The sequence below is a fragment of the Ochotona princeps genome, chromosome 14 (genome assembly GCF_030435755.1).
Source record: "Ochotona princeps isolate mOchPri1 chromosome 14, mOchPri1.hap1, whole genome shotgun sequence".
Classification (NCBI taxonomy): Eukaryota; Metazoa; Chordata; class Mammalia; order Lagomorpha; family Ochotonidae; genus Ochotona; species Ochotona princeps.
This window is the reverse complement of record NC_080845.1, coordinates 13,406,263-13,424,741: the sequence shown is the minus strand read 5'-3', so window position 1 is coordinate 13,424,741 and position 18,479 is coordinate 13,406,263.

Below are 18,479 nucleotides of genomic sequence, written 5' to 3'. Positions count from 1 at the left end.
TTTATTGTATCTAATAAAGACCTCTACTTCTTTAACAAGGATCAGACTTGCATTTTGCTATTTCTAATACATAGCTATAAATACAAGATAGTCAAAATGCAACAAATCAAAAAGGTGATTGCTTGGACAAATAAACACTATTGCATAGAGATCATGGCATAGCTGCCACTCTGAACTGTTGGCTAGTATGTGGTGCACAATGAGCATTTGTGAACAAATGCACGTAAATCTGAATTCTGTTTTTTACACAGGTAAGTGAAAAGTCTACACATGCTATTACATGGTTGCTGCTTTTGCTTTGGGGTCACTTAAGCCCTAGTTCTCACTCCTAGACTACTATGTTATTTGTGTGAGTGAGTTTGTGACCGTGTCTGTTAGGCTTGCATTCACAGTGTGCGTGAATAAGGTCTAGGCATTCAGCCCTAACTTCAGGTAGAGCTCTCCCTTTGCGCCAAACCTAGTGAGAGAATAGAAAAATAAGGAAAGACATTCTCAGTTGGTGAGTGTTTATATTTACACTTGATCAGGATAATTGACAATAACTAGGTAATGTAATCCTGTACTAACAGCAGCACATCTACAATAGCAAAGACATGGAAATAACCCAAACTGCTGAAAAGAAATGGGTAAAGAATATTATGGAATATTGGGCCCAGCATGATAGCACAGTGGTTAAGATCCTCACCTTGAGCACTCCAGAATCCCATATGGGCCCCGGTTCTAATCCCGGCAGCCCCGCTTCCTGTCCAGCTCCCTGCTTGTGGCCTGGGAATGCAGTCAAGGATGACCCAAAGCTTTGGGACCCTGCACCCACATGGGAGACCCGGAAGAAGCTCCTGGCTTTGAATTGGCTCAGCTCCAGCTGTTGCGGCCACATGAGGAGTGAACCATCAGATGGAAGATCTTCCTCTCTGTCTCTCCTCCTCTCTGTATGTCTGTCTTTCCAATAAAAATTTTTAAAAATAAAGCTTTTAAAAAAAAGAATACTAAGGCATACTACTCAGCCATTAAAATGGATAAAATTCTACCATTTTCAACAAACTGGTTCCAACTAGAGACAATTATGCTCGGTAAAACAAGCCAATCCCCAATGGAAAAATATCATATGTTCTTTCTGATATAAGGCAACCTTCAGGCAAAATGGAAGATCAATAGTGTATAGGTTAACATGTGTATACAAATATTCATCTAGAGGAACTGTACAATGAAACTAGCATGCCAGGAAGTGCAGAGGCTTTGTAGTATGCCTCCCTATTCCCACATAAAAGATGGGCTCCCAGTGAAGCTGTTCAATATATTTTGGCAAAAGGATGATGGGCTTTCTATAAATGTCTATATCTATAATTTCAGGATACACTTCAACAGCAGAATGATAGACCTGTGAGTGTTGCTACAGGACTATCCTATAGTAGTAAAGGTGGGGACAATGGGGGACATGGAAGGACCTATTAAACTGTATCATGAAAAACAAAGATAAAAAAAGAAAATGATTAGGCAAAAGAATTGTTTTTAGCCTTGTAACATAAGAAGTGCTGTTTTGTGGTTATTTGTTTTACATTATTGCTGATGGGAAGGGAAACAGAAGTTTTATGTTTTGCTGTAGTCCTGTGCTCACCCATGCAGAGAATTTTCTTTTCCCATCCCTCGGACTTGGATTAAATGAGATTAAATGAGATCATGCTTAGTAAATTGTAAAGTATAATTCCAAAGGGGGAGATTATTCTGCTGAAACATTTCATAGTGGAATGGTCAATTTCCTAGCATTGAAGGCAATTTGAAGTTTTAATGCCAGTTACACTAATTGGGCTATCATTTTAGAAAGTAAATCTGTATGTCTGAATCTTTATTATTAGTGTAAAGAGAATATTGCAACCTTATTGCATGAGTTTTTGTGGGGATAAATGAAGGAATGAAATGTGGTGAAAAAGGTACGATAATTGCATATTATTTTTGGGCAATGCTGGATTGGGAAATTTTAAGACAGAAAATATAGAAAAAATCTGATTATGGCACATAGATGACAATGATTGAAACTGCATCGGAATTTACTGAAAAATAAAAATAAGTTTAAAAATAAAATACAATTAATAAAAAATTAAAAATAAAACAAAAAAGTAAAAATTAAAAAAAATCTTGGTTAGAGAGTCCCCCGGAGCTGCCTTTCCATCAGGCAAGTACCTGGTTAGTGGTGGTCTGCCAACTGAAGCTCTTAGACTTGCTTTTTTAATTTTAAAGATTTATTTTTTTTTTATTGCAAATTCAGATAAACAGAGAGGAGGGGAGAGAGGAAGATCTTCCATTGTTGATTCACTCGCCAAGTGATCACAATGGCTGGTGCTGCGCCGATCCAAAGCCAGGAGCCAGGAACCTCTTCCAGGTCTCCCACATGGGTGCAGGCTCCCATGGCTTTGGGCCGTCCTCGACTGCTTTCCCAGGCCACAAGCAGGGAGCTGGATGGGAAGCAGGGCTGCTGGGATTAGAGCTGGCACTCACATAGGTTCCCATTGCATTTAAGGCGAGGCCTTTAGCCGCTAGGCTACCATGCATGGCCTGAGTTTTGTTTCTTTTTTAGGATTTATATATTTTTATTGGAAGTGAGATATACAGAAGTGATAATAAAGAAAGATTTTCCATCCACTGGGTCACTCCACAAGTGGCTGCAATGGCTGAAGCTGAGCTGATACAAAGCCAGGAGCCAGGAGCCTCTTCTGGGTCTCCCATGTGGGTACAGGGTGCCAAGTCTTTGGGCTGTCTTCTACTGCTTTCCCAGGCCTCATTCAGGGAGCTGGATGGGAAGTGCAGCAGCAGGGGTTATAATTGGTGTCCATATGGGATCCCTGCAAGTGCAAGGCGAGGACTTTAGCCACTAGCCTACCATGCTGGGCCCTAGAGTTTTGCTTCTAACATGTGTTATGTACTCTCCTGACTCCTGAAGTAGAAGATTCAGATCATCATTTTTGGATTTTTCACCTCTGGACCCTGATTATTATTTTTTCTCCTAGAACTGAGAATCTTTTTTATTTTTCCACCTATGAAAACACTCCCAATTTGTGAATTTCTTCCTTTTTTCTTGTCATCTAATTCAATGAGTGCATGTAGTTACCATAATGTTAGCTATCGTTTTTAAACAGTTGCTATGTACTGATTAATCCACCTATATCATAACACTTTTTTTTTTTACCAAAAATATTCTGTTTTTAACTTTCAGGCACAGATAAGCAAGAAAACTATAGGATTTCACAAAACACGTGAAGTTCAATGATTTACTAAACTTCAGAAAGTTGCAAAATAAATGATACCTGTAGGTTGCAAGACTCAGAAATTGTCCCCAACATTCAATGCTTCCCAAGTCAAACCATCTCTGTTCTGTGCTGAAGAATCATCTCAACCTTTTCCTGCCACTGGTCGGGCATTTGTCTGTACTGTTAGTTCACTGTAGGATGCTGTAAATGCATTTCAGGCATGTAGACAGTCATCCTTCGGAGGTGAATTACTGGCTGTCCCACTACCTAGCTATTTGATCTTGTGTAAACCAATCAGTATCTCCACACTTCCACCCTTACCCTGAAGTAGGGACAAGAGTAACTTAGCCACACAGCTGTTATGAATATTAGGTACATCCATTCATCTAGAGCAGTTAAAGAGGGCCTGGCACAAAGTAACAACTCAATGAATGTTAGCTATTGTTATCTTTTTTCTTTTCCATTCTGTGTTTGTTCGATCCCTTAGCTTTCTCTTGTTTCTCTGTGCTTTGAGGTTTAAAAAAAACAACGATTTTACCAAAATTGATGAAGCCGAACAGCAAAATAAATAGCGGGTGCTTCAAAAAAAAAAAAAAAAAAAAAAGGCAGAGTGAATTCACTCTGGGATTCCTTTCCTGTTAGCTTTGGCCAGGCTTGCTGTTTACATAACTTGCTGTCTCTTTTCTCCCTCCCTCACTCCCACCACACACACTCCCATGAGTCTGTTATTTAATCATAACGTAGCCCCTCTTTCTTTTCTCGCAGCGTCCCATCATACTTTCCCTCAGGATGACAGTGGTCCTTTGTAGAGTACTTACTGCTTCTCAGGCCCCCTGAATACGTAACGCTCCCATGATTTCTAAGACAAAGTTGTATACATCTGTTCCCATACACAAGGAAGTTGAGATGCTATAGAAAATTATTTCTTTTATTATTCTGTTATTGCTCAATGAAATTCAGAGAAAATGGAAAAAAAATGTTCCTATTCACTGAATGTCTGTTTTCATAAAAGTTGTTATTGTGTCAAAAGATAATTTTGTGTTCAGGACAGTTTCCAGGCTGAGGAATATTTGACTTATTAAATGTTAAATGCGATTTACTCAATATTGATTTATTGACTGTGTTACCCTCAGCAAGAAAAAGGGATTGAGCCCACTGCAGAATGGACGAATCGTTAGAGGAATTAAACCCCATGAATAAGTCACCTCTTATTCATTGTGAGCACCCTGGTCTACTGGGAAACTGTTTCTGCTCTGAGGAGAGGTGTCGTGGTGAAATTGCGATCACAAAAACTCTAAGCACCAGTTTTACACTGGTACTAATATATGTGGCATTGTATTCATCTTGCTATTAGATGGCCTGAGCCGAACCCTCCTCTTAGAGTTCTTAGAAGACACTGCTGAGTCGTGCTTTAATTCTCCTGCAGACCAATTTCCTTTGATTTGTAATGGATTCTCTACTTCCTCATGATTATAGTTACTAGTGTGGGGGTGGGTATATAATATTAGAGGGTCCAATAAGACGCAGGTCCAAAAATGTGAATCAGTCTGGAGAGAGAGGGAGAGAGAGAAAGAAGGGAGGGACAAAGAGAGAAAAAGAGAAGAGAGAGAGAAAGTGAGAGAGAGGGACAGAGAAGGTCTGTCATTAAACACATGTATAAGGGAGTGTGTATACCACGTCTTTTAAAGCATCTCATGACTAAAAATAAATCAACATGAGGATAATCCCATACTAAAGTAGAAAGAAGAGGCAGAAAAAAGTTACTTTTTCTTGATAATATTGTTCTACTGGATCATAGCTTACCTAAAACTTCAATGCTACACGTTATATGATACCATAAATGCTATGTATTGTTCAGCCTGAGGGTTTTTTTGCCGAAGAAATCTCAAAGCCATTGGCACCAATGTCACTATTCCTCCACTGCTACCGTTTCTGTGGCTGCAACACCTGTATGCTCACCTCTGGAAGTCTTTAATTAGAGATCAATGGGCAGATGGGAAGGTGGAACACGGTTAGGAGATCTTTGTTTCTGTTCATATTTTTGTATTTTGGAAAAAATGTTACATTTTCTTGCATCCTTTCATATCATTGAATGCATTGGCTTTAGAAGCAATCTCAGGAATTCATAGTGGATTTTATGCCTCGAAGCTAATAAAGTGATTTTATATCTGCGAAAGTATTCTACAAAGCACTCAGCGCTGAATATATCAAGCCAGCAAGATGGGACAGGTTAGCTTCTGTCCTGGCTGAATCGCCAGATGTCAGTCCCTTCAGAGTGTCAGCACACACTTGTGTGTGCTCACGGGCACCTCTTCCCTCTCTGGGATTCAGTGTCTTCCTTTCTATACTGATATTATTAGCGGGTACTGCCTAAGGAGTTTCAGCTTCTAAAGCATGCTTCAGCTTTGTTGAAAAGTGGGAGCTTGAATGCTAGTGTATTTGCTAATTTGGACGAATGATGACTCTAAGAACAGTCTGAGGGGACTTATACACGCTTGTGGGAAAATGCAGTTACAAGCTGAATTTATTGTGGTGCAATATTTTTAAAAACCCATACATGAGAGGAGTTTTTGACATATTCTTATAAAAACGTATTATGTACCAAAGAAGCTCCAAATGAATATTTTTGATGAAATTTTGAAGTATCTTCCTACCTTTACAAAAATAGGCAATGTATTGAACTGCTTGAGCCAGAAAAGGACTTCTGAAACCACTTAAGCTAACTCGTTTCCACATGAGGTAAGGAATCCAGGGTCCAGAGAAATTCAGTGACTTACCCACGGTTGGCCAATTGTAGGAATTTGCCCTTTACTCAGTCCTCATCAGCTTCGTCTGATGCTTGGTTTGGGATAACCCTGCCTTGTCGTTGCTTCTCAAATTGGTAATTCCTTAGGTAGTGATAGCTCATTTTTTCTTCCTCACAAGATCCTGATTTTTTCCCAAATGGGACTAACAATTTGATTTTTTCTTCAGCCTCAAGCCCTTTAGTTGAACAATAGACCGAAGTTGTATAAATAAGCTACAGTAAAATAATGAATTAAAACTGTTCTCCTGCTTCTATAATGCTTTCCTGAAAATATTTCAGACTACATTGTACCCTCTTTTTTCTAATAAAAAAAGGATTTATTTATTTTATTGGAAAGAAATTTCAGATTTACAAAGAGAAGGAGAGACAGAAAGATCTTCATCCGCTGGTTTACTCCCCAATGGCTGCAATGACCAGAGCTGAGCTGATCCAAAGCCAGGAACCAGCAACTTTTTTGGGGTCTCTCATGGAGGTGCAGGGTCCTAAGGCTTTGGGCCATCATCTACTGCCTTCCCAGGCCACAAGAAGGGAGCTGGAAGGGAAGTGGAGCAGCCAGGATATGAACAAGCACCTATATGGGGTCCTGGCACTTGCAAGACAAAGATTTAGCCACTGAGCCATTGTGCTGTGGCTATATTCCAACTTTCTTAAGGGAAGGATGGGTCCCCCGAAATCACCCTCATTTGCATACCATTGGTCCTGTCTCAAATTTGCCTTTGATTTTTACTGTATTTGTCAAAATAATTATTGATAATAGATGAATATGAGCCTTTGACAAATTCACCATGAAGCAGTCAGTTCTAAAGCTGCTAATGTGTGTGTCTTCCTTTTCCAAACTGAGGGGGCGTATCTTCCGTGGCCTCTGCTGACCTCCCAAAGGAATACTGTATTTTGTAATTACAAGGAGAGATGCAGATGGGAGCTCCATGAACGAAGCTTCTTGGACTCCCTCCTCAAATCTGCAGTCTGTGATGGAGGTCAGTTTCCTCTACTTTGAATCACCTGTAGGGGTCACAGTAAGATCACATACCAAACACCATGTCCTTTTTGGCAAAAAAAAAGCAAAAAAAGCTGCATTTTGAGAAATCACACTTTAGGATCTCTGCAGGGAGTCGGAGCTTCATCTTCTGCTCACCTCTCTGGAAGTCAAAGCGAATAGACTACATTGAATATGTATGAGGTTGCATATTTCTGACCTTTCTCACCTTGTCTAGACACGAGCAAGGTCATGACTGCAGAACACTGTTCTCTCACTGTTCCCAGAAGTCAGCATGTCAGGAAAGCAGCTATGGAAGCGTGGGCCGAGGGTCAGGAGCCCTGGGATCTGACCCCAGTCCCGCCACTTCCTATTTGTCTCATTTTGTTATTCAGCATGTATTTATTTGTTTCTTAGATATGGGTAATACCCACCTTGCAGAATGAGTGTTACTATGATAAATGATATATAGTATTTTGCTAATGGAGTTCAATATGTGATATCTGCCATTATTGTTGGTTTACTAGGTAGCATATGAAAAAACAGTTATTTATTAAGACTATTGAACTCAAGAACAGAGGTTTTAGGGCTGGTATGGTGGCATGGCAAGCTAAATCTCTGCCTGTGGCACTGATATCCCTAATGGGCGGTGGTTCTTATCCTGGCTGTTACACTTCTGTCCTGTTCTTTGCTGATGTCTAAGGAAAGCAGCAGAAGACGGTCCAAGCCGTCAGGCCTCTGAACCCACATGGGAAACCCAAAGGAAGCTCCTGGCTCCTGGCTTTGGATTGGCTCAGCTCAGGCCATTGCAGTCATTTGGGGAGTGAACCAACAAGTGAGACATTTCTCTCTCTCTCTCTCTCTCTCTCTCTCTCTCTCAATCCTTCTCTCTCTGAAAAAAACCTGCTTTCCAAAAATAATTTTTTAAAGAGAACAGAGGTTGTCTAACTTTAGGATGTGCAGAGATGTAACTTAGGTAGCTTATTAAAACAGTTTCTAGATGTTAGTCCCTGGGAGATTCAGTAGAGACAAATCTAGGAATTTACATTTCTAACATGAGCTCCAGGTGATTTTGATGCAGGTGGTTTATGATCCACACTTTAAGTAAAATGCCATGGAGGAAAAAAATGAGCAGCAAGCAGGCTTAGCAAATATTTGTTGATTCATTGATTGACTCATTGGGGACACCAGCTCTCACCTGTAGAGGAGATGGAAAGTAGCATCATTTTTCCCTGAAGTAATCAAGAAATCTCTCCTTATGTCTAATTGCATCCTTGCTTGCCACAACCAAAGTCTGTGCCTCTTAGTAAAAATGAGAGTAAGTGATCAGCAGCCCTGTCATAAGTATTCTTCGAGTATTTGCAGAGAGAAGCCACATCATCCCTCAGCCCTCTCATCTGCTCACCAAACAATGCTTCTAATTACTGTCATTTCAAGTTACTAATATGGCTCGATAAATAATGAACAAAAGGACAATAAAATAAGTGGAAGAATTCAGTGGAAGCTTGTACTAAAAAAATCATTAATCCCTCATTTGAAAGATGTACACATTAAGACCTTAGAGGTTGTATCACACATGCGCAACAGAACCCAGATTTAATGCTCTGGTTTCCTGCATTCCATTTCAGAAGTTGGACTGCTACATGGCATAAGTTCCGACTCATGGTGTATCCTTGAAACCCGTCTCTTGCTAGGGACTGTGCTGGAAACTGTGGGAAATGAGGAGCTATGCTGATTTTAAAGACAAGTTCGTGCATTACAGCAATTTGTTGTCTGGTGGAGAAAACAGAAAACAAGAGACAGTTGACAAACAGCATAACCATAGTGAAGCAGGCATTATTGTCCCCATTTAACGTGAGCAGAAAATCAGTCTAGAGTGGATTGATAAATTGCCTCGAATTTGTTAGAGTCTGCAAAATCCAAATTACAGATGTTTTTCCAATCTCTTCACTCAACAAATATTTACTGCAGACTGACTTGCTGTCAGCCTGTTCCCGTTGCTAGACAATGCTATATACCCATGAACGGAAGGACGTGTTACTTTCCGGCCTAAGTCAAGCGCAAGTGAAGCTGGTAAACTCATGGCCTACAGGTGTCTATTGCCAATCTGTCTTTCAGGAAATGACCAACTGGCTCATAGTCATCCTGGGATTTTTTTAAAAAAAGATTTCTTTATTTTTATTACAAAGTCAGATATACAGAGAGGAGGAGAGACACAGAGGAAGATCTTTCGTCCGATGATTCACTCCTCAAGTGAGCCGCAATGGCCGGTGCTGTGCTGATCCGAAGCTGGGAACCAGGAACCTATTCCAGGGCTGCCACATGGGTGCAAGGTCCCAAAGCTTTGGACTGTCCTCCACTGCCTTCCCAGGCCACAAGCAGGGAGCTGGATGGGAAGTGGAGCTGCCGGGATTAGAACCGGCACCCATATGGGATCCCGGGGTCGTTCAAGGCGAGGACTTTAGCCACTAGGCCACCATGCTGGGCCCCATTCTGGGATTAAACAAAACAAAAAAAAAAGCAGGCAGATCCATCCAAAAAACTCAAGCAAGAAAAAAGTTTCTTCCTTGCCTAACAGAAATGAGAACATAATCCATGGGAAGTCAAGCTGACTTTTCCTCACTCTTGGGAAGTCTAGCTGCTAAGGCCCCCTCCAAAGATAGATGGCCTGTCGTGGTGCAGTAATTACATTTGCCACAATTATGTTCCCTGCAGTCAAATGCTGGGGCGGTGAGGGAAAGAAACACATCCTGGTTCCCCCCACCCATGTTAAATGTTGAATTATCTTACAGTTGATAGTTCCCTAGATTCCTCGACCTTTAAATGCCGAACCTTACATGCCTGTTGAATTTTAATCAATTTATTTTTTTCAACTGGAAATGTCAGACTTCGGTATGGAATTACTCGGCACTGCTGATGTGACAAAGACTCAAAGTTCAGTGTCTGAAGGCACGGAATAGTGCAGGCACAAGCACGCATCAGGAGACATAATTTGCAGACAGCCAAATAAGGACATAAGAGAACGTCTATTTTTTATTACTTTTAATTTGGAGATCTGAATTGATTGTGTCTCCTGTTCTTCAGCTTGAGGAAAATGAGAATTGTGAGGACTTGGAATTTGCTTCTAAAGGAAACTGTAGAGGGAAGATGATTTCTTATTCATAAGATGCCTACTGTGTGTTGACAAAGTATACTCGTTCAAATTATGTGATAAAGAAAAGATGATTTCCATTTCATTATTTTTTCCTATGATGAAGTAAAAGCACAAATTATTCCTTCTTGCCTTTAATGACGTGAAAGCAAACAAAATTGACTAATTTTAATGCATGAAACAAAACCAATGTCAAGCAAATTCTCCTAGCAAATGAGGTTGATACTGAAATTCAGTTTAAAAACTAGAAAGCAATTCTTTTAAAAGAGTATTTCTTTTGTTTTTAGCATTGTTGACATAATTGAGAGTGATGTACACCCACATGGTCCCCTGATCAGAGCGTGAGGGTCAGCTATGGAGGAAGGTAAGTGGCACAAATATTTTATGTTTTATTTCCTCCTCTATCTGTAGGGGGAATGCTCTTTGATGTCAAACTACAACAGCACCCAGAGATGGGGATGGTCATGTGATGGCACCTTAGAGACCCTGATGTGGCGAAGAGCATTCTGAGGTGTTATTTGGGTGATCTTGATAGTTTTGAGATGTTGGTTTTGTTGCTCCAGGGATGAGAAAACCTTTCCAAGGTTTATTGGTTGACCAAGTCCACCTTAGTGCATCCACAGACCCAGGAACATGCTGCAAAGCTTGGCTTGGAGATTTGTGCAATTTGTTCGGCTTTCCATTTTCTGATGTGGCAGTAGATATCAGCTTTTGATCTAGAAGAGCTGGCTGTCATGTCCCCCATGTGCATCTGGACATGCATCAGCAAATGAGGAGGCCCAGTCCTGATATATGCACTTCAAGGTTGGACAGCACATCCTGTCATTTTTCCCTGTGAAAAAGACCTGGCTCTCATGTGACCAGGCTATGATCTAGCTTGGCCAGTCCAAAACCCATTTTTATCCTCAGGAGCACCAGTGGGAATGGAGCCTAGCCTGGTTGGCCTAACCTCAGATCTAACTCACTGGTATACTGATGGGTGCTGCAGCCTTGCCCATCCTGTCTTCCCACAGCTCTGGCTCTTGTACTCAATAATGGGAGATGCATTCCAGCAGGGGAGTCTTCAGAGTTTCTCTAATAGGCCTATTCTCACTGCTGGGTCTTGTACTTGCTGGTGGGTGGGTCCTTCGACCCAGCCTGACCTGTCCCACCCCCTGCTCTGACACTCATGGGCAGGTGCTGTGGCTTAGTCCAGCCCAACATGCTTCCTAGCTTCAGCTTTTGAGTGCTCAGGTGAAGCTGCTCAGCCCAGGTCTCCCATCTAGGTAGCTGCTTTGGCCTGACCTAGAGATACCCTCTCGTTTCCCACCTCTATACTGCTTTGTCTCAGCTTTCTTGCCTACCTGTAAATGTGGTTTCCCAGTCCGTGGAAGACCCCAGAAATCACGCCTCCCTTGTCAAACATGCTGTCAGCTGCTCCCTCAGCTGCAACCATTCCAATATGCCCCCGACCCCCTACCCTTCGCAATCCCCAGCACCACTTCCGGGAGCCAAACTGATGTTCCTTGCATTCTCCACACATCTTAGAAAAACAGGGGTAAATAGCTGTGCTGGCATACGGGTATAATTAACACAAATTTGGTAGCAAGCATAGAATACCTGCCAGCTATTGGCGGCTTTTCTCCCAGCAGTAGCACTCTTGCCTAGGTTCAAAGCAGACTAGGCAGTTGGCTACAGCTGGGATTCCTATTTTGTAGAGCAGGAAATGGAGACTGCATGGAATTTGCTAGTTACTGCAGTTTGTAATTGCTAAAGCACAGTTTTAACTGTGGGCTGCTAACTCCAATTACCTAGCTTCCTATTACACATAGTCCTCAGAACTAGCCTAATATTTCTTTCCTGATTTTTCAGAAATAAGAAACATTTGTTCATATTTGTTTAAGCTGAACGTAACTATCTGGCACTTGTCATTTCACTTCCTTTCCTTGCCTCTCCTGACCCAGAGACCTGATAATTAGGTTTTTATGTTCAGGAAAATAACTCCCATAGTATTTATGTTTTGAAAATGTTACCTCTTGTGTTTTCTGCGCCATATGGCCATGTGAGGTGTTCCTGGCACACAGTAGGTACATACTAAATATTGCTGAATTTTTCTCTCTTTGTATTTCTCCGCTTATTTTGCTCGCTCTCATTTTTTCCCTTTTGTTCTGTGTGCCAGAATTTATTTCTCAATTAAGAAAATGACAAACCAACCTGAAGATTTCATGAGGTCTCCACCTTCAGTGAGCCATCATGGTCACCCTGGTTGGCTAAACAAAAGTAGTATTTAAGTCACTGAACAGGCCCTAAAGTAATAATGGTGTCAGACTTCAACTAGCTTCGCCTTTCCAAACATAAAAGAAACTTTGCCTAAATCCACAACCTGTCAGCCCCACATCCCACAGGCTGTGCTTCCTGTTGTTCTGGAGAATGCTCTGCCCAGCAGGTTTAGCAGACACTAAATTCCCAGGCAGGAGTGAACTTGTCCAGATCTGTCGTTGAATACTGCTCCATCTATCTATAGAGGGAGGTGCTAAAAGCAGACAGACTCAAGACTTTCAATTGGCTTTTCCATCAACTGATCCCCTGAGGAAAGGAGACTGCAATTGCCCTGACCTATCTTTCCAGTTTTATCTGTTGCCACTTGCTCTGTATTTTCTCCTCAAAGGACAATGAGCTCAAACATAGCCAGTGGCTGAGCAGAGTAGCGAATGTTGGCTCAGGAGAATCAGTAAAGGGAACCACTATTACTTAGTGTGGGCAGATTGTACCCAAGGGGAAAGCTATCTCTCTGTAGTTCTAACTCCCAAATTTTCAAAAGAATTCTGAGATCCAGGTTTGTGTGTGAAATCTACCAACCCTGAATATGGTTTCTAATGTTCTAAAATGCGTGAATGGATATAGAAATCACCTCTCTCTAGTCCTGTGATTTTTATGTATATTTTCCTGGATACTTAGAATTCTTCTTCCTTTGTGCTCACCAACTCACACTCTAAGATGCTACCTCTCACATAAGGCTTTCCCTAGTGATGCCTGGCTTTCCTCTCCAGGGTGTCCATAATACCTCTTACAGATTTGAAACAAAGGCAGCACTGTGTAGACTCCGATTTCCTTGGATTTTACCCCAATTTTCATTCTGCTGTTTATGTTTCTATATCGCTAGGAATTATACTCAATAAACAATCATTTTAAAAGGTTAAAAGAAGAAATGAAGTAATAACCAATGAGCGAATAGTGTGATTACAGGAACATGAGCCTTAGAGATAGACTTTGAGTTCAAAGTTTAGATTTGTCATATATAATTCTGTGACCTTGGAAATGCTGCTTTCCTCCATGGAAGAAAGGCAAAGTTTATACTGTAAGGTTCTTGGTATGATTAAAGAAAATGAAGTACAGAGCCTGGATGCATGCTTTCATTTCTTTGGTTGCAGTGTTTCTCAGACAAAGCAGATGATAAAAATCATTGAGTTGTTCACTGATAATTATACTGGTTCTGGAGCCCAACCAACGCACAGTGAGTTAACGTGTCCAGAGGAGAAGTCTCAGGATATGTATTTTAGTAATTAAGAAAGTTTAGAAAATAAAGTGCATTCATGATACAATTGTTCTAGTTCCAATAGTATTTCAGCCTGAGAGGGTTACCCTTACTGTCAATATTTTTAAAGGAATATACCTTATTCTAATGTTAGAGATGTTTGTCCAATAAAATCATCCACTGAAGATTCATCAATTATAGCCTTACCTTGGAAATTATTAAAAAAATATGTTTCCTGAAACAGATGTTTGCCTATCAGTGGAGACATTGGCTAGGATATCTGCATCCTGCACTGTAGCGCCTGATTTCCATTCTGGACTCTGTCCCTTGATTCCAGGTTCCCGCAGTGTGGACTGCAGGAGGCAGCAGGCAATATTTCACGTGATTGGGTACCTGCTACCATCATGGAATGCTTTGATTTCCTAGCTCCAAGCTTCAGTCCTGACTGTTATGAGAACTTTAGGAGTGAACCTGTGGGAGGGAACTCTTTTTGTCTCTCAAAGAAGTAAACAAAGGATTCTAAAATTATTTCTTGATTCCACAGGAAGTCATTAAAATATTGGCATTGAAGGGCTGGGATTTTGTTTTATTGTTGTTTTTGCTGCAACCCCAGATCTTACATACTTCTTAACACATAGGTGTCCAGTAAATGCTCTTGGAATTAGGATCTCAGCACATGTGCTCTAAGAACAGGCTCATGGTTTGAGTATGCAAGATTCTTATGCTTCACCCCTTACTTTCAACAGTAAAAATGGCAAAATTATGGAAAGGACACATCAATTCTCAGCTCAAAACCATAACAGTTGAACTTTGGCAGCATAGTTTACGCTTCTCTTACTCTTTATTCTATAATTAGTCAGTTTATGGACTTTTTAAGCCTGGTATATGGAATTCAATGTGGAATTTCCCCAGATCCCCTGTGGCAATGATGCTTCTGAAAAATAGCAGAGAAAACTTGAAATTTTCCTTGTGAAATCATGGTGGAAAGAAATAAAATTAGCGATGAGTTACTTAATTATTTGTAGTGGTAAAAATGATGACAACTGTACGATGGGAAAGTTAAAAAAAAACAACATTGTTGGGGGAGTGGACAGTTGACAGGGGTTTTGATGCTACTTAAAACCCTTGTGTCCTATATTAGAGTGCTTGGGTTGGAGTCCTGGGTCTGTTTGTGACCCAAGTTTCCTGCATGCACACACCCCGGGACAAAGTGGTGACTGCTGAAGTGATAGGATCCCTACTGTACACAGGGGAGAATGAACTGAGTCTGGGCTGCTGGCTTTGATCTCTCTTAGCCCTGTTTGTTACAGCATTTGAGAAATGAAGTAGAACATAGAAAATTTCTCTTTGTAACTCTTCTCTCTTTCAAATAAAATAAAAATGAATAATTTAAAACCATATAACATTGATTGTTTATGCACATAACCAAGGGTGGTAATATTATGCTAACTCCTTGATTAAGTCGTAAATTACATGAATTATTTGTAATTTGGAAATTTCTCAAAGGTTGTTGTGCAGCTAGATAAGAGTTACCTTTCAGATGGTCAAAACATAGAAAGTGACACATAAGCAGCCAAAAATTTGTAATATGCAACTAAGGAGAGGCAAGAGCTCATGCCTCAGGATCAGGAAATACCGGAAATCCAGCTGAAAGGGATCACACAGAAAGAAAATTTAACAGTTTAGAATAATATTTCAAATAGAAGGACTTTTACTCAGTATTTTGTCTGTGATAGAATGAAAGCTTTTAGTTGTATTCCATTCTTCAATAGCCTTGCACACCAATGTCATTGTCATGTAGTTTGACATATCTCTCAGTGCAGCTGGCATGGTACGCATTCCCATCTTACGCATGCTTGCTTGGCGTCTGGACACACAGCTTCCCTTGGTACACAGTATTGCACCAGACAAGCCTTCAACAGAAGCTTACACGTGTTCATTTCATTTGTTGTGACCTCTTGTAATCTCTCAGCCTCATTAGAAATATGCTGTGGATCTCACATACAGAGGGATGATTTCATCTTCCTTCATCTTGTCAGGCAGCTCATAGTCAAGATGATATTTTGCTCTAACCCATGAAGAGTTTTAGCAACATTGTCATAGCAATTCTTGATTACAGTGTTCTCCATCAACCTGTTACTTCTGGCGATGACTAGCGCTGTTAAGGTGATGTTTGCCTGTGAAATGCGTCTGCCTCTTGCATGTGTGAAACTTGAGCTGTGGGAAACAGTTCAGTTTGCAGCATCTGTGGTAGCTCTTCGTGCACACATTTGTGGAAGACTGGTTCGTATGTCTGCAGAGGTCAGTGAGAAACTTTCCAATGGGGTGACGTGTGCTCTTGCTTTGAACACAAGTTGCAAATGGAGACTGGGTCACAAAATATTATGCCCAATTGTGGAAAATATTTATACTTAACTTATGGAAAAGAGAAGTGTCACCTAAAGTAGCTAGCCTTCAAGTGGTGACTTAGTTGATACAGGATATTCTATCTCATAACTACCACCTAAAAAAATGGCGTCCACAGTCAATGTAGTAAGTAAATAAAGTGGAAAAATATCTTGTAAGTGTAATTGGTACTTCATTTCATAAATAACCCACAACAGACTCACATCTCACCCATCAGAACAGACATATGGTTCTATCTAAATAAGTGTAAGACAGTAAGAAGCACAGTATTATCTTCTTGCAAGAAGAGCACAGTTAGATACGAAAAATCACTGGAAATCTCAACCACAAAGGGATTATTAAATGAAGACAATTGTTAATGTATGTCATTCCTAAGTCAAAATGACATGACAATCTATGATCAATGTAGAAGCATTCTATCATTTACATAAGGCTTGTGTGTGTCCTCAAAGATTCATGTGTCCAGCGTGGTGATGTTGAAAGGCAGTAGACCACTTAGACATGATACCCAGTGGAAGATAACCATGTCATTGGGAACTCTGCAAGACAAAAGAGATTGATGTAGCTATCACAGAATTCCAGGTGATTCCCATGATCTGATCCTATATTACTTGTACTCTGTCCTTTTTGCACCTGTTCCCACTGTGATGTCATAATCCTTATTGGGACACAATAAAACAGAGTTTTACCAGAGCAGACACTGGTGCCACGATCTTAGATATTTACAACTCTGGCATAAATAAATTGCGTTTCTTTACAAATTGCCCTACTTTAGATACTTCTTCCTAGCAACCAAAAACCAATACAGAGTAGTACTTTAAACTATACAAAGTCAAAATCTCTATTATCATGAAAGAATATTCAGCAGGTGTTCAGTGGCCTGCAAGCAATCACTTTTTATACCTCTGGAGTAATGAACCTAGCTAAAATAATTGGAATCACACAAAGAGAAGGGCACAACCTATGAAGTGCTTTTGGGAGCAAAGCTCCCAAAGAGGTAAAGGATGGCATACCTAAGTCCAAGCAAACACCTAGATGGCTTTGGGTTAGATAATACAAACCTGAATTGCCCTTGGAGCCATGAAACCAATCCATGCAACCGAGAGCTGTGTTAAATTGAAATAAAACACCATGTAGACATGCAGAGTTTCTGAGGGGGAAAAAAACCAGCTCTGCTTTAGAGGTCATGGTTGGTGGGAGGAGGATTGGTATGGGAATTAGTAGCTGTGGTTCAAAACATATGAAGCAGGAAACACTTAGCTACTATATAATGGGCTAGGCTCTCCAAGAAGACATCAGTGCCCAGTGCACTGAAATTGGGAATTGAACAAAATAACCACAGGGATCATAAAACTATTTTATGGGCTCAGAAAAATAGGAAGTCATGTTTCAAAATGAGTCATGCTATATAATTTGCAGGTCCTTACAGGAAGAAAAATTGATAATAGTTAGAAAGTTAATAAGAAGAGCTAGATAAAAACTGTGCTTTCACATCTTGGGTATGATTTTATTTACAACATCTCTTGGGTAAAAAAAGCAAAAGCTGGCTGGGAAGTAGCATTGTCTAGACATGGCCCCCAGAAGTATCATTTTAGTTATGTTCGTCAAAGCAATTTTGAATTTCTAACCACCTAAGCATCCATACATCCTGAGTGTCACTGCTGGGCCACAAGGTCCCATTTTCCCAGTTTGGCTTGGAGTTCTGGAATCCTGTTTATTGTAGCTTCTGTGAAATTATCTGGTTTTGCTCTAAGGGCGTAGGGAATGCTGCAGCTGACCATGGTTTTAACTCTAAGAAAAGAATAAGTAATTCTAATAGTGGTTCAGAACCTGAGCAACCATGCAAATAAAGTAATATATGCTTCCGTTAGTGATCAGGCACTGCTGCCTTCATTGTCTTGAGGTTTCTAACCATAAGCACTGCCATACTGCTTGAGGGAAATGAAATATCAAAAGGTCTACAGGATTTGGATCACAATGTAAACAGCCAAGAGTGTCTTCATGTGTCCTTATTGAGCATCACATTTTAAGATAAATCAGGACGTGTCTCATTTGTAGATTATTTCATATAAATTAGAAAACACATGAACCTAACACCATAAAAACACACGCGCGCACACACACACACACACACACACCAAAGCTACTTAAAAATTCTTGGACAATCAAAAGACAAAATAATGGAGAATCATCTAGCTTTTTCATAATACACATTTTCTGTGTGAAAACTACTTTTGTGCAAGATTTTTAAATTTTGCACCAGCAGAAATGCATCCCTTTGTTCTGTTAAATACATTTCTTGAGGTATCCTCATATATAACATACATAAAACCCATGCTTATGACAAATCTTTAGTTATTGGAAAAGGCATATTATACACAATT